This window comes from Rana temporaria, chromosome 10, assembly GCF_905171775.1.
Source record: "Rana temporaria chromosome 10, aRanTem1.1, whole genome shotgun sequence".
Taxonomy (NCBI): Eukaryota; Metazoa; Chordata; class Amphibia; order Anura; family Ranidae; genus Rana; species Rana temporaria.
Window position 1 is genome coordinate 123,052,866 of NC_053498.1, and position 12,520 is coordinate 123,065,385.

The 12,520-nt window shown below is 43.9% G+C and overlaps 1 protein-coding gene across 1 annotated transcript in view; it reads left to right on the forward strand.

Moving 5' to 3' along the window:
- Nucleotides 1-12,520, forward strand: part of ST3GAL4 (ST3 beta-galactoside alpha-2,3-sialyltransferase 4) — a 229,727-nt gene that overhangs the window by 656 nt on the left and 216,551 nt on the right. The gene's annotated exons all lie outside the window — the stretch shown is intronic.

Consider the following 12,520-nt stretch of genomic DNA (forward strand, 5'->3'; position numbering starts at 1 on the left):
ATATATAATATGTGTGTATGTATATATATATATATATATATATATATATATATATATATATATATTATAGATGTGTGTGTGTGTGTGTAGTCTCTTCTGTACACACATCTGACCTGCCTGCGTGTTCCTGTCAGTGTGACAGTTAGTTATAAAGAGACCCACAGCAGCAGCCGCCACCCATCCTGTATTTTGACCTGTCACTTGTTCAGCAGTCTGACTAGACATCCATCCCCAGAGTAATGTGTGGTGCTATGTATGGGCTTCTCATGGGAACAGGGATTTCACATTTTGGACGGGGCAGATCTAGAATTCAGGAACCAGTCAGACTAAAGTTCAAAGCTTTTGTGAATAGCTGATGTCCTGTAAGAAAAGCATGGCACAGCTGTATTTCCTTTATTTATATATATATATATATATATATATATAATGTATACAGGCAGTTCCTGGGGTGACAAACAAGATGGGGTCTGTAGGTTTGTTAAGTTGAATCTGTTTGCAAGTCGGAACAGGTAAAAATTATTTAAGCGTAGCTTCAGCCAAAAGACTATTTTGAGGCCGGGTTCATACTGTAGCTGCATGCGGCGCACAGCAGGGGTCCGGTGCGTGCTGGTTTAGGTTAAATTTCGGCCCGAATTTTGGGCTAAAATTGAACCCGAAACACACCAAAAAAGGTACATGTTTTTCCGGCACACCGCACCGGACCCACTGCGGAGATATGTGAACCGGCTCCATAGAGAGCCAGTCACATTCTGCTGCTATGCGAATTGAATTCGGAGAATCGCGCATTTAATTCGCATGGGTGTGAACCCGGCCTTTTTTGATGGCATGGGGAAGGGAATGGAATGTTTGTTTTGCTGTCTGTGCCCCTGTTCAGAAGATTTCACCACACTTTCAGTCCCAATGACAATTGGATTTTGAAAATGGGTTGTGGAAACAGTGGAGGTACCTTTTTCCCATGATAACTCTTGCAGGAGTGAATTTCCCTTCCTAGGGGTAGATTTCCTCGCACTTTCTGTTGTCTCCCTCTGTAAGTTGGATGTTTGTAACTAGGGGCACTGCTTGTAGTAGCTATGTGTCTGCTGCCACCTGTTCAGTACTTGGTTGGATTCATTTGTATGGGGATAATGTAGTTATCCATACAATGTGGAAGGAGGGGAGTGATAATTGTTTATCTGAAGCAGCTGTGCATAGTAACATTAAGCAGTATTAGCCCTCATTCATATTGGAGCGACCTGTCATGCTTTTTGACAGGTCAAATCGCATGACACGTCACACCCTATTGTCAGCAATTGCACTGTTTAATCGGTTCAACACCGGCTTTGCGGTGCAGCATCAATTTGAAAAAGTCGTTTCTGCACTACTTTTGCCGATAAAGCCGCACAGATGTCTTCATAGTCGCACTGAAATGCGGCTTTGAAATTGTGCGGTTTCAGATGAAGTTGCACAATTTCATTTGATTTGAGTTGATTTTATTATTTAAGTGCCAAATACAGTTCAAGAACTGCGCCTACAGTCAATGTAAATAAAGGCTTAAATTTAAAACCACAAATATAATATATTGCAGCTTACTAATCATTAGATGTGGCGGCTGCATTTGTTTTATTTTTTAGTGTTCACTGTACTAGCAGATTTAGATACACTAACAAATAGAAGCCAAACTCTGGGTCACACAACAGAGCGTGATGAAGAGGGTCCTCACTCAAAACACGTTGGCCATTATATGTCTGGTCTTCCAATATCAGTTGATTGCAGTGGACCTGGAGGCTATCCCATTTGCATTTTATAAAATACTTATTTGTGTCCTGTATTTGTGAGTAGAATACTTGCAGCATTTTTTTATCCTTAAATACATTTTATTATGGTAATGCACTAGGTCGGTGCGCCCCCCCTTTTTGCTGTTAGACCCCTTTCACACTGAAACGTTTTTACAGCATTAAAAATAGCGCTCTTAAATGCTCAAACGCTCTGCATGCATCTCAATGGACCCTTTCACACGGAGTCCTGCAAACAGCATCTTTGGAACAGCTTTTGAGCGCTGAAAAAAACGCTCCAAAAACGCCCCTCTCCATTGAAATTAATTGAAAGCGCTGTAAAAACGCCTTACCCTTTCACACTGAGACGTTGAACTGGCGGGGCGTTGAGAAAAGTCCTGCAAGCAGCATCTTTGGAGCAGCTTTTGGGCGCTAAAAAAAAAAACGCTCCAAAAACGCCCCTCTCCATTGAAATGAATTGAAAAGCGATGTAAAAACGCCTTACCCTTTCACACCAAGGCACTGCAAAAACGCCCTAAAACGTTAGGGTCTTAGTGGTGCTTTACCAGCACATTGGGATTGCAGATGAGGCTTTGCTCGAATAACGTTATAATAACGCTCGAATAACGCTGTAATATCGCTCAAAAAACGCCCAGTGTGAAAGGGGCCTTAGGTAAAGCAGACCTTTACTCAAAAGTGAAAGTGCTGCTATTCCTCCCCCTCCACACCCACCCATAACACTTTAAATGTTTTTATTAATGGGGAGCAGGTACCTAATTTGACCGGTACCTACTCCCACTGTTGGGGACTTGAACCGGACAGCTGGGTGGCCCCCACCGGGATCCCCGAAGTACAGACTGACTTCTGGGATGAGATTAAAATATAGTCATTTAGTATGGGCGATTGTCCTTTGTTTTTTACAGAATAAAGAAGGATGGATTACAATACATTTTAGGGCCTGGTTACAGAGAAAAAGGAATAACAGTTCCAAGAAAAGGTGTTTACCTTCATATATTGTTCAATCTCATAATATTTTCAATTAGAAAGGTACAAGTCAAAGTGTTCCCATAACAATTCAGCCATACTAATCTATTAGCCTAAACATTTCTTAGCAAGTAAACACATTCCATGTCAAACTCAGATAATAGAATAATGAGAGAAACCTGGAAATATACAGACTAACAATCGGCATAGAAACATCATTAACCCTTCACCCACTTCCTATTTTCTTACCCCAGGCATGCGCTCCACCTGCAGCTTCACATCCCAAGAGGTTGCAGGTCCAGTCCCACAGCAATGCGTAATCTTGCGCTTTCCCTGTAGGGGATCGGCTGTGATTCCTCAGGAAGTCACAACTGGCTCCCATATCCCAAGATGATGGCAGCAGGGAACCACAGCAGTAAGAAGAACTAGCTGAGGGAGGACAGAGCTGGACTCCAGACACTTTTTGGCTAGGTTCACACTGATACGATGCGGGAAATAGCGAATCCTGTGTGTTTTCCGCATCGCACTGCAATCGCACTGCGTCCATGCAATCTGTCAATGTTATCTTAACGATACCCCAAAACAGATTGCAAAACAGTGCGAATGCCAGAATTGCATCACATGGGTGTGAACACACATGCGATTCAGGTGTGGGGGGAAAAAAGGGGGTCCTGCACCATTTTGGTGCGAATGCAATGCAATTTCAACCATACAAACTGTATGACTGAATTCGCACCGCACAGACATAGCATGGGATTTGAACAGGAATGTGTTGAGTATCAAATGCGATGTCTGCATCGCACCAGTGTTAACCTAGTCTTAAAGCGGACCTTTACCCTGTAAAGCAGGGGGGTGTCAAACTCCATTTCATCATGGGCCGCATCAGCATTATGATTGCCCTCAAATGGGCCAGTTGTATCTGTAAGATTATATGTGCAGCGCATCCCCTCCCCTTTACATTAGATAGCTGTCGAGAGCCACCCCACCATCAGAAGTTGAGTCCCACACTCTCCCCTTCATCACAGTGCACCCCCTTTCCTTATGCTGCTGCTGGGAAGAATCTGATGCATTGCTTGAAAGCAGAAAGTAAGGAGTGCCAGAGGAGGGCTGGAGCTCTCCTGCAGCCGCAGGAGAGGTGCGAGGGCCACATGAAATGACCTGGAGGGACGGATTTGGACCACGGGCCTTATGTTTGACACCTATGCTGACCCAGATAGCAAGTTATTGTGCTGCAAGTTTGGAAATTAATTGCTTAGCTATTGCTAGACTTGCCAGGCTTCTCAAGTTTGTTACACAATTGCAGCAAGTCCACATTGCATGACTCCAGATCAACTTTTTTTCCAAACATTCTGCCAGTTTGCTGCAAGTTCTAGTTCGATTATGTTGTGCAATAGTCATCCCACCACAGGGGTCACTGTGGCAGAATTTTCATACTGTAGACTTGCAGAGCTCTTGCTGTAGACTCACCACTGCAACTTTGCTCTTGCTAGACACTTGCCAGACAAATTTGCTACAAATTGGAAAAGTGTCAACTAGAACTTATTATTGCTGCAAAGCATTAATTCTTGCCTAGGTGATTATTTCCTCCTGCAGGTGTGTATGTGTACTGCAGGGCTCGGGTATCGAGAAAGCCCTGCAACACATCTGCGCATGTGGCAAGTCCATCAGTCGTCTGCACATGTGTGAGGTTTCATGTGCAAAAATTGTGACAGGGGAAGTCTGAAGACTTCTCTGTATTTGCTCATGTGCTGTAAACTACCTACGTGTGTGGAGGTGTGCAGATGGGTTTTGCCAGGGCCGGGTAGAGACCGTGTGACACATATACGCATCATGTGCCATCATGGTAATGCCCGAGCAAGGGGCTGGGCCAACATACTAGGTGGACTGAAGTTCCACTTTTAAGTACAGTACTTAATTTTTTTTAAATCCGCAGCTACAGTATTTGTAACTGCTGATGTTTATTTTTTTAAGTTTATCATATGTATACTTTGGGGCAGATCCACAAAGGTATTACGCCGGCGTATCTCTTGATACGCCGCGTAATTTCAAACTTTGCGCGTCGTATCTTTGTTTTGTGTCCTCAAAACAAGGTACGATGGCATCTCGGCTCGATCCAACAGGCGTGGGATCTAAGCTGCAATTTTTCAGCGGCCGCTAGGTGGCGTTTCCGTCTTATTCCGCCTTCGAGTATGCAAATTAGCTAGTTACGGCGTTCCACGAACGTACGTCCGGCCGGCGCATTGTTTTTACGTCGATTGCGTTCGGCTTTTTCCGGTGTATAGTTAAAGCTGCTATTCTGAGGCGTACTCAATGTTAAGTATGGCCGTCGTTCCCGCGTCCAATTTTGATTTTTTTTTTACGTAGTTTGCATAAGTCGTTCGCGAATAGGAATTTGCGTAGAATGACGTCACCGGCGTAAGCATTGGCTGGTTCCGGTTTAATTTCGAGCATGCGCACTGGGATACCCCCACGGATGGCGCATGCGCAGTTAAAAAAAATAACATGTACCTGTATGCTGTGACATATGCTCTTGTATGCTGTATGCTACCTATTTTTCTCTTCATTTATTCAATAAAACGTTATTTGATAAAAAAAAATAACATGGTTTATGTCGGGTCACAACGTATTTACATAAAACACGCCCCCATTACATCCATTTGAATTCCGCGCCCTTATGCCGCCAGAGATGCACTACGCCGCCGTAACTTACGGCGCAAATTCTTTGAGGATTCAAAATAAAATAAATAAGATACGGCGGCGTAGTATATCTTAGATACGCTGCGCCCCGCAATGTAGGACAATATTAATATTGTTAGTTAAATATTTATGTGCTTGATAAGCCAAGGAGAAATATGTAAATTGAAGTAACACATTGAAGCCAATCAGCTTTCTTTGTTTTGTCTGATATGGTAAATCACATTAAGTTTTATTAGCTATGTGCAAAGTGCGGTAATCCATGCAAGCCACCTGGAAAATATACCAGGCTGCAATAAACAAAATGGGTCCTTGTCTCTGTAAGTTATTGCCCTCTGTGTGTCTTTATTACAAATACCGGATATTGTAATATTTTGAAAACTGCTGCTGGCCTTTATCATGACCGTCCTTATTTCCGCAAAAGGACCAGACCCCTGCAAGGCTGGCAACGTTAATTTCCTGGTAACCGCGTCATACAGGAACTCCTTGCTGGTTTATTTTTTGTGATGTGCATTGTGGTGTAGCAGTATCCTATTTTTGCATTTGTACGTTGATGTTGCTTCATGTAAGGATTATCAAATGCCATGCAGTCTCAGAGGAGGACCTGCGTGACTATTACATTTAGCAATAGCTTTTCTTTCCCACAATATCTGGATCTCCTCAGGATCACACCGTGCTAGAAAAGCAAAGCATTCCTAAGCATACTACTACATGCATACGAATTTCTGACCGACAACTGATTATTATATGGTTGAAGACCTCAGGATGTAGACAAATAAGGGCCCATTCATACTAGGAGCAGTTACCTGTGTTTCCCTGCATGGAAAATACAGGTAACTACAGTTACACACAGAAAACTGTAGTTGTTCACACAAGAATGCAGTGTATAGTATGTTTGTATAGTATCGCACCGCTTAGTTCTGCATGTTGGTGCACCGCGCTTCTATGCAGTGGCATAAATAAAGTGTCTGTACACTTCAAATAAAGCTTGTTTAAAAAAGGGGGAATGGCGTGATGTGATAGCACACATCACACTGCCACCTGCTGCAAAACACTGTGTGGGCAGCAGTGGTTTGGGCTGTTATAAGCTGACAAGACAGGTATTTTATTTTTCCCATCAAACCAGTATTTTTTTTCCTTCATCAAACAAATGTACCAGAATGATATATTTAATAGACTAAAAGGAAGAAAATAAAAAAACTATGGATAGAGTTTACATACATTTGAATGATATACAGTTGTACTCTAAGTTTACATACCCTGGCATAATTTATGATTTCACAAACAGAGGTGGATTGTTGATGTTTTGGGGATGTATGAGTTACAAAGGCACAGGTAATTCGCTAAAAACGGATGCATTATGTACAGAAGGCATGTCCAAAGTCCGGCCCGCAGGCCAATCGCGGCCCGCGATACGGTTTTGGACGGCACGCCTGACATGTATATCTTTAGTGGCCCCCAACGAATCCCTGAGCGCCGGGGGACACAACACATATAAATGCTTGCTGCCTTGGAGGAGACGGGACAAGTGCCGTACAGGATACAGGAATATTTCCTGTTTACACGGCATCCTGTGTAAAAGGAAGTCCTGTCTCCTGCGCTGCCATTGGACAACTGTTCTGTCCATCACAGGAGGCGGGACTTTCAATTAAAGAGGCAGCCGAGAAAACAGGAGTATCTCCTGTAAGTCTGTTGGCGGTTGTTCCGCTCCCTCCCTGTCTCAAGGCTGCAGATGGACATGAATCAGGCTGCACTGACGACAATGGTGAGTCTGCATTCATGGCAATATGGTGGGTGCTGCATTCATGGCAATATGGTGGGTGCTGCATTCATGGCAATATGGTGGGTGCTGCATTCATGGCAATATGGTGGGTGCTGCATTCATGCCAATACGGTGGGTGCTGCATTCATGCCAATACGGTGGGTGCTGCATTCGTGCCAATACGGTGGGTGCTGCATGCGTGCCTATACGGTGAATGCTGCATGCGTGCCAATACGGTGGGTGCTGCATTCAGGGCAATACGGTGGGTGCTGCATTCAGGGCAATACGGTGGGTGCTGCATTCAGGGCAATACGGTGGGTGCTGCATGCATGGCAATACGGTGGGTGCTGCATGCATGGCAATACTGTGGATGCTGCATTCATGGCACTCGTGAGGCTGCAGATGGGCACTGATTAGGCTTCATGCATGGGCACTGACCTATATTTTGCTTCACAGTTCTTTATTTAAAATGTAAGATTTATTCCTGAAACTTCCCAGAACACAACGGGGGGGTTGGGGGGAGGGAACGCCATGCCTGCAGTCTGCCCGAGACTGTGTGGCCGGAAGTGGGTGCAAATACCTGTCTTTAGACAGGTATCTGCACCCCCCCCCCCCCCCTGAAAGGTGTCAAATGTGACACCGGAGGGGGGAGGGTTCCGATCAGCGGGATTTCCACTTTAGGGTGGAGCTCCACTTTAAGGAGACATTCCTCCCACTGATCATCAATACAAGGGGGCATTTTTTCCACTGCCCCCTGAGAAATTGACTTTAGCAGGGGCTCCCTGAGACCTGGATTTTTTTCTTTTGAGCCCTGGTTCACACTGGGTACGATTTGGAACGATTTGAGATGCGATTTGACATGTCAAATCGCATCTCAAATCGGCGCCAATTGTCGGCAATGGCACTGTCCTAATCAGTGCGACGTCGCATCTGCGATTTCAAAAAGTAGTTCCTGTACTACTTTTTGCGATTTCGGGCCGCGATTTACATTAAATTGCGGCCGAAATCGCGGCCGCGAAATCGCAGTAAAATCGCGCATTTTACCGCAATTTTGAATTCGCAGCAGTGTGAACCTAGGCTAAGGGTTCCCTTTTGACAAAAAAGGTGACTTTCAATCTAAGCATGGGAAAAATGAAGCCATTCGTTCCCTGTACCAGCACACTTTCTCTCTATCCCCAGACAAGAGGCTGCAGTCCCATTTAGAATTCCTGTAGTAGTGTGGCTGCAAGTAAATTATACAACGCTCAGATCACCAGTAAAGTAAGTGGGCTTGGTGTTTCCCTCACACTGGTAGGGTTTTCCCCGGCTATCCTTAGCAGTTGCCTGTTTAATGTTAGCTATTATCTGAAGTTATTTTTCAGCCTGAGGGCTGCCCCCAAGGAATGCTGAGATTAGTGGCAGCTCAGCTAGCTGACATTCTGTTGTCTGTCATGTGGGGCCAAGACACAAGAAAAAAGCTTCTCGGGGCTAGATTGTTCTGGTTGGTTCATAAGCCCCGGCAGACTGCTAGTTGTTAAAAGGTTATGAAGTTCAGTCAGTGCTTATTGAAAGTGGTAAAGTTTATTACATCCACTGCACATTTTCTTGCTAAGAGAAACCGTTTTCCCATTGTATAGAGATATGTGTGTGTATGGGGGGGGGGGGGGGTTTTTGATATGAATTAGGGCTGTGGTATGTTACTGCTGTTGGAACCACGTTACTGTTCAGCATCATCAGACCTATTTGAGTAGTTAGCTCAAAGGCCAACAACGCAATGCATATTTTTTTTTATTAGCGTGAGGGGTTAAAAACATATTTTTACAGCCTGTTTTCTTTATTGGGGAGATCCTTATTTCATCCCATAACCTATATTTGTACATACAGCTTCATGTGTGACTTGATATTGGCCATTTATAACCACTTGATCACTGGGCACGTAAACCCCCTTAATAACCAGACCAATTTTCAGCTTTCGGTGCTCTCACAATTTGAATGACAATTACTCAGTCATACAACACTGTACCCAAATTAAATTTTCGTCCTTTTTTTCACACAAATAGAGCTTTCTTTTGGTGGTATTTAATCACCGTTGGGTTTTTAATTTTTTGCGCTATAAGAGAAAAAAGACTGAAAATTCTGTAAAAATAAATAGATTTTTCGTTGTTTCTGTTATAAAATTTAGCAAATTTAGTATTTTTTCTTCATTCTTTTGCATACATGTGAAAGATGAAGTTACGCCGAGTAAATAGATACCCAACATGTCACCCTTTAAAATTGCACACGCTCGTGGAATGGCGCCAAACTTTGCTACTTAAAAATCCCCATAGGCGACGTTGCAGGGTAGTGTGGGGTATTGCAGAGTAGTGTGGGGTATTGCAGAGTAGTGTGGGGTATTGCAGAGTAGTGTGGGGTGTTGCAGAGTATTGCACAGTATAGGTGTGTAGTATTGCACAGTATGGGGCAGGGATGGCTGAGCAGGGATGGATGGCTGGCTGGATCTGTGACTGCATGTGTCACAGATCCAGCCCACAGCACTCGTGCTGCATCTGCTCTCTCCCCCCCCCCCCTCCTCTCACACTGTACCGTTGGGTACAGAGAGGGGAGGGAGGAACCACATAACGCCGCTTTGTTTACAAGTGATCGCTCCGTCATTGGACGGAGCGATCACGTGGTAAACCGCCGCTATCAGCGGCGATTTTCCGTGATGCCCTGGGTCCGGAGGACCCGGGGGTCACGGACATTCCCGTGTGCATGCCCCAGAGGGCACGCGGGAGCGCGATTCTGGGAGGATGTCCTCCCAGAGTTTAGCAACCGCTTTGCAGCTGTATTTCGACTGCAGGGGGTGATTAAGTGGATAATTAGTGGTAACATTCAGATTGGAGGAGAAATGGGCAGCATTGTGTGCCATTAAAAGAGAAATACAACTTTAAAAAAATAAACAATAGTACTCACTGAGCAATGAAACGCCGCTGATTGCTCAGCTCTTGGTCTTCAGCCTGCAGATAGCCGCTGACCGTCACTGGCTCTCTGCTCTGCCAGTTCAGTGCTCGCTGTAGCACTGGGCTGTGGAAGGGAGGGAGCGGCCGGCTCAGTCTTTCAGTGCTCCCTGACAGGCTGAGCCAGCCAGCCACCCCATACAGGGCAAAATTAGCACAGCTTGTAAAAGGACTCCTGTATGGAAGTCAATGCAAGCCGCTCCGAAGACGCCCCCATGCAGTACAGGAACCTTTTTCTAATTTGGAGCGCCTTGAGTCACACCTATTAGAACGGCTCCATTGCACTGAATGGAGCCCGACTTGTCAGCCTGACGGGTCGCCCCTGTGTGAACTGGCACTTAATGTTTGTGTCAGATTGAAATAATTGTAGTAATTTCAGCAGCTTGTCTATTTAAAATGTTACCCTGTCTATTATTTAAACACAACTGTATGTACTCGCATACCAAAACTCCAGTGTTATCCTACATTAGCTCTTATTAATACAACCCAAATCTGTAGGATTGCATAACAACAACCTCAAAACCAAGAAAACAATCTGTTTTCCATCAATTGTTAGCTGTATTGTTTTTTTTTTGTTTTTTTTTCACCCGCGTCAATGCAAGTGTAAATAAAATAAAGTTCTGTTTATCTCATCTGATACACAAATCTACTACACAGCATTTCTATTGTAAAATTGACCCGGGTTCTATTTTAATTGGACACTATTAATGATATAAACTTGTGTTAATGTTTACAGATTTCACAAACTAATATTTTTTGATAAAATCCTTAAAGTGTTACTAAACCCACAGCAGTAAAATCAGTCCGTAAATGTAGTAAATCATCCTTGTTTACTCACTGTGGACCATAAAGGGTTAATCCTCTGCATTATGTAAAAAAGCCTGTTTGATCCTGTCTTTTCTGGTCCTCCCCTTTTACTGTCCCTAATCCATCTGCTGATAGAGCAGAGCCCTTGGGGGCACTCTGCACATGCTCAGTTTGGTGTGTATTGCTAGAGAGGTTTTTTCTTTTTTTTCTTGGGAGTGTGCATGTGATCAGAACAGGGCCAATCCGCACTGTCCAGACAAAATCAGGGGTCATGCAGCCTCATAGGACAGTCAGAGGTGAATGCAAACTCCTCCTACAAGCTTTAACCAGTGCATGGCTGGACACTGATAGAAGTCACAAGACTGCTATATACTGCTGAGGCGAAAAGGTATTTCGCAGTTTATATTTACTAAAATAATTGCATTTCCATGTTCTGTGTGCTGTGGGAGCCCAGATATAGTGAATGCAGAGTCCTGGGTTTAGTAACACATTTTAAGTATTAGTAAATCGTTAATACTTTTGACATTGTTCTATTTTGTACCACCACAGGAACTGTATCCATAAAGATTTGTTTTCTAAAATCACTTACGTTTTAACTACTTGCTACCCAGGCCAATTCTGACACTTCGCTCCTACATGTAAAAATCATAATTTTATTACTTGAAAATTACTCAGAACCCCCAAACGTTATATATGTTTTTTTTAGCACTAGAATTATTGCTCTCGCTTAACATTCACAGCGATACTTCGCATGTGTGGTTTGAACGTCGTTTACATATGTGGGCGCAACTTGCGTATGTGCTCGCTTCTTATTTTATTTTTTTACTTTTGTGTATTATTTTTCTATTTTGACACTTTTTACTTATTTATTTTTTTGATCCACTTTTATTTCTATTACAAGGAATGTAAACATACCTTGCAATAAGAATAGTGTGTGTGACAGGTCCTCCTTTACAGCGAGATCTGTGGTCAAGAAGTCCCCACATCTCGCTTGCCTCCAGGCCAATCATAGAGACCTCAGGGGGCCATCTGGCCGGCTGGATTCTTTGTGGTCAACTTCCGGCATAGACCGATTCCTTTTCCCTCTCGTGGATCGTAACGGCGAGCCGGGAAAAGCACCGGAGGGCGGTGGAAGGGGGACGACAACGTCCCCTCTGAGCTGCCTGTAAGAACGATCAACGGGATGAACGATATTCCCACTCATATTCGACTACGTCATATGACGTTGTTGGACAAGAAGTGGTTAAAGTGATTAGTTGCCTCACTCAGTAAGTCTCGGCACTACTATTGGTTGGGGAGTGTACAGCCGTGGCCAAAATTTTTGCGAGACACAAATATACATTTTCACAGCTATTTTTGTCAGATGTTACTTGGTATACTGAAGTATAATTACAAGCATTTCATAAGTGTCAAAGGCTTTTATTGACAATTACATGAAGTTTATGCAATGAGTCAATTCTCCCTGGCATGCGGTCAGTCAATTTCTGGGCCACATACTGACGGATGGTAGCCCATTCTTGCATAATCAATGCTTGGAGTTTGTCGGA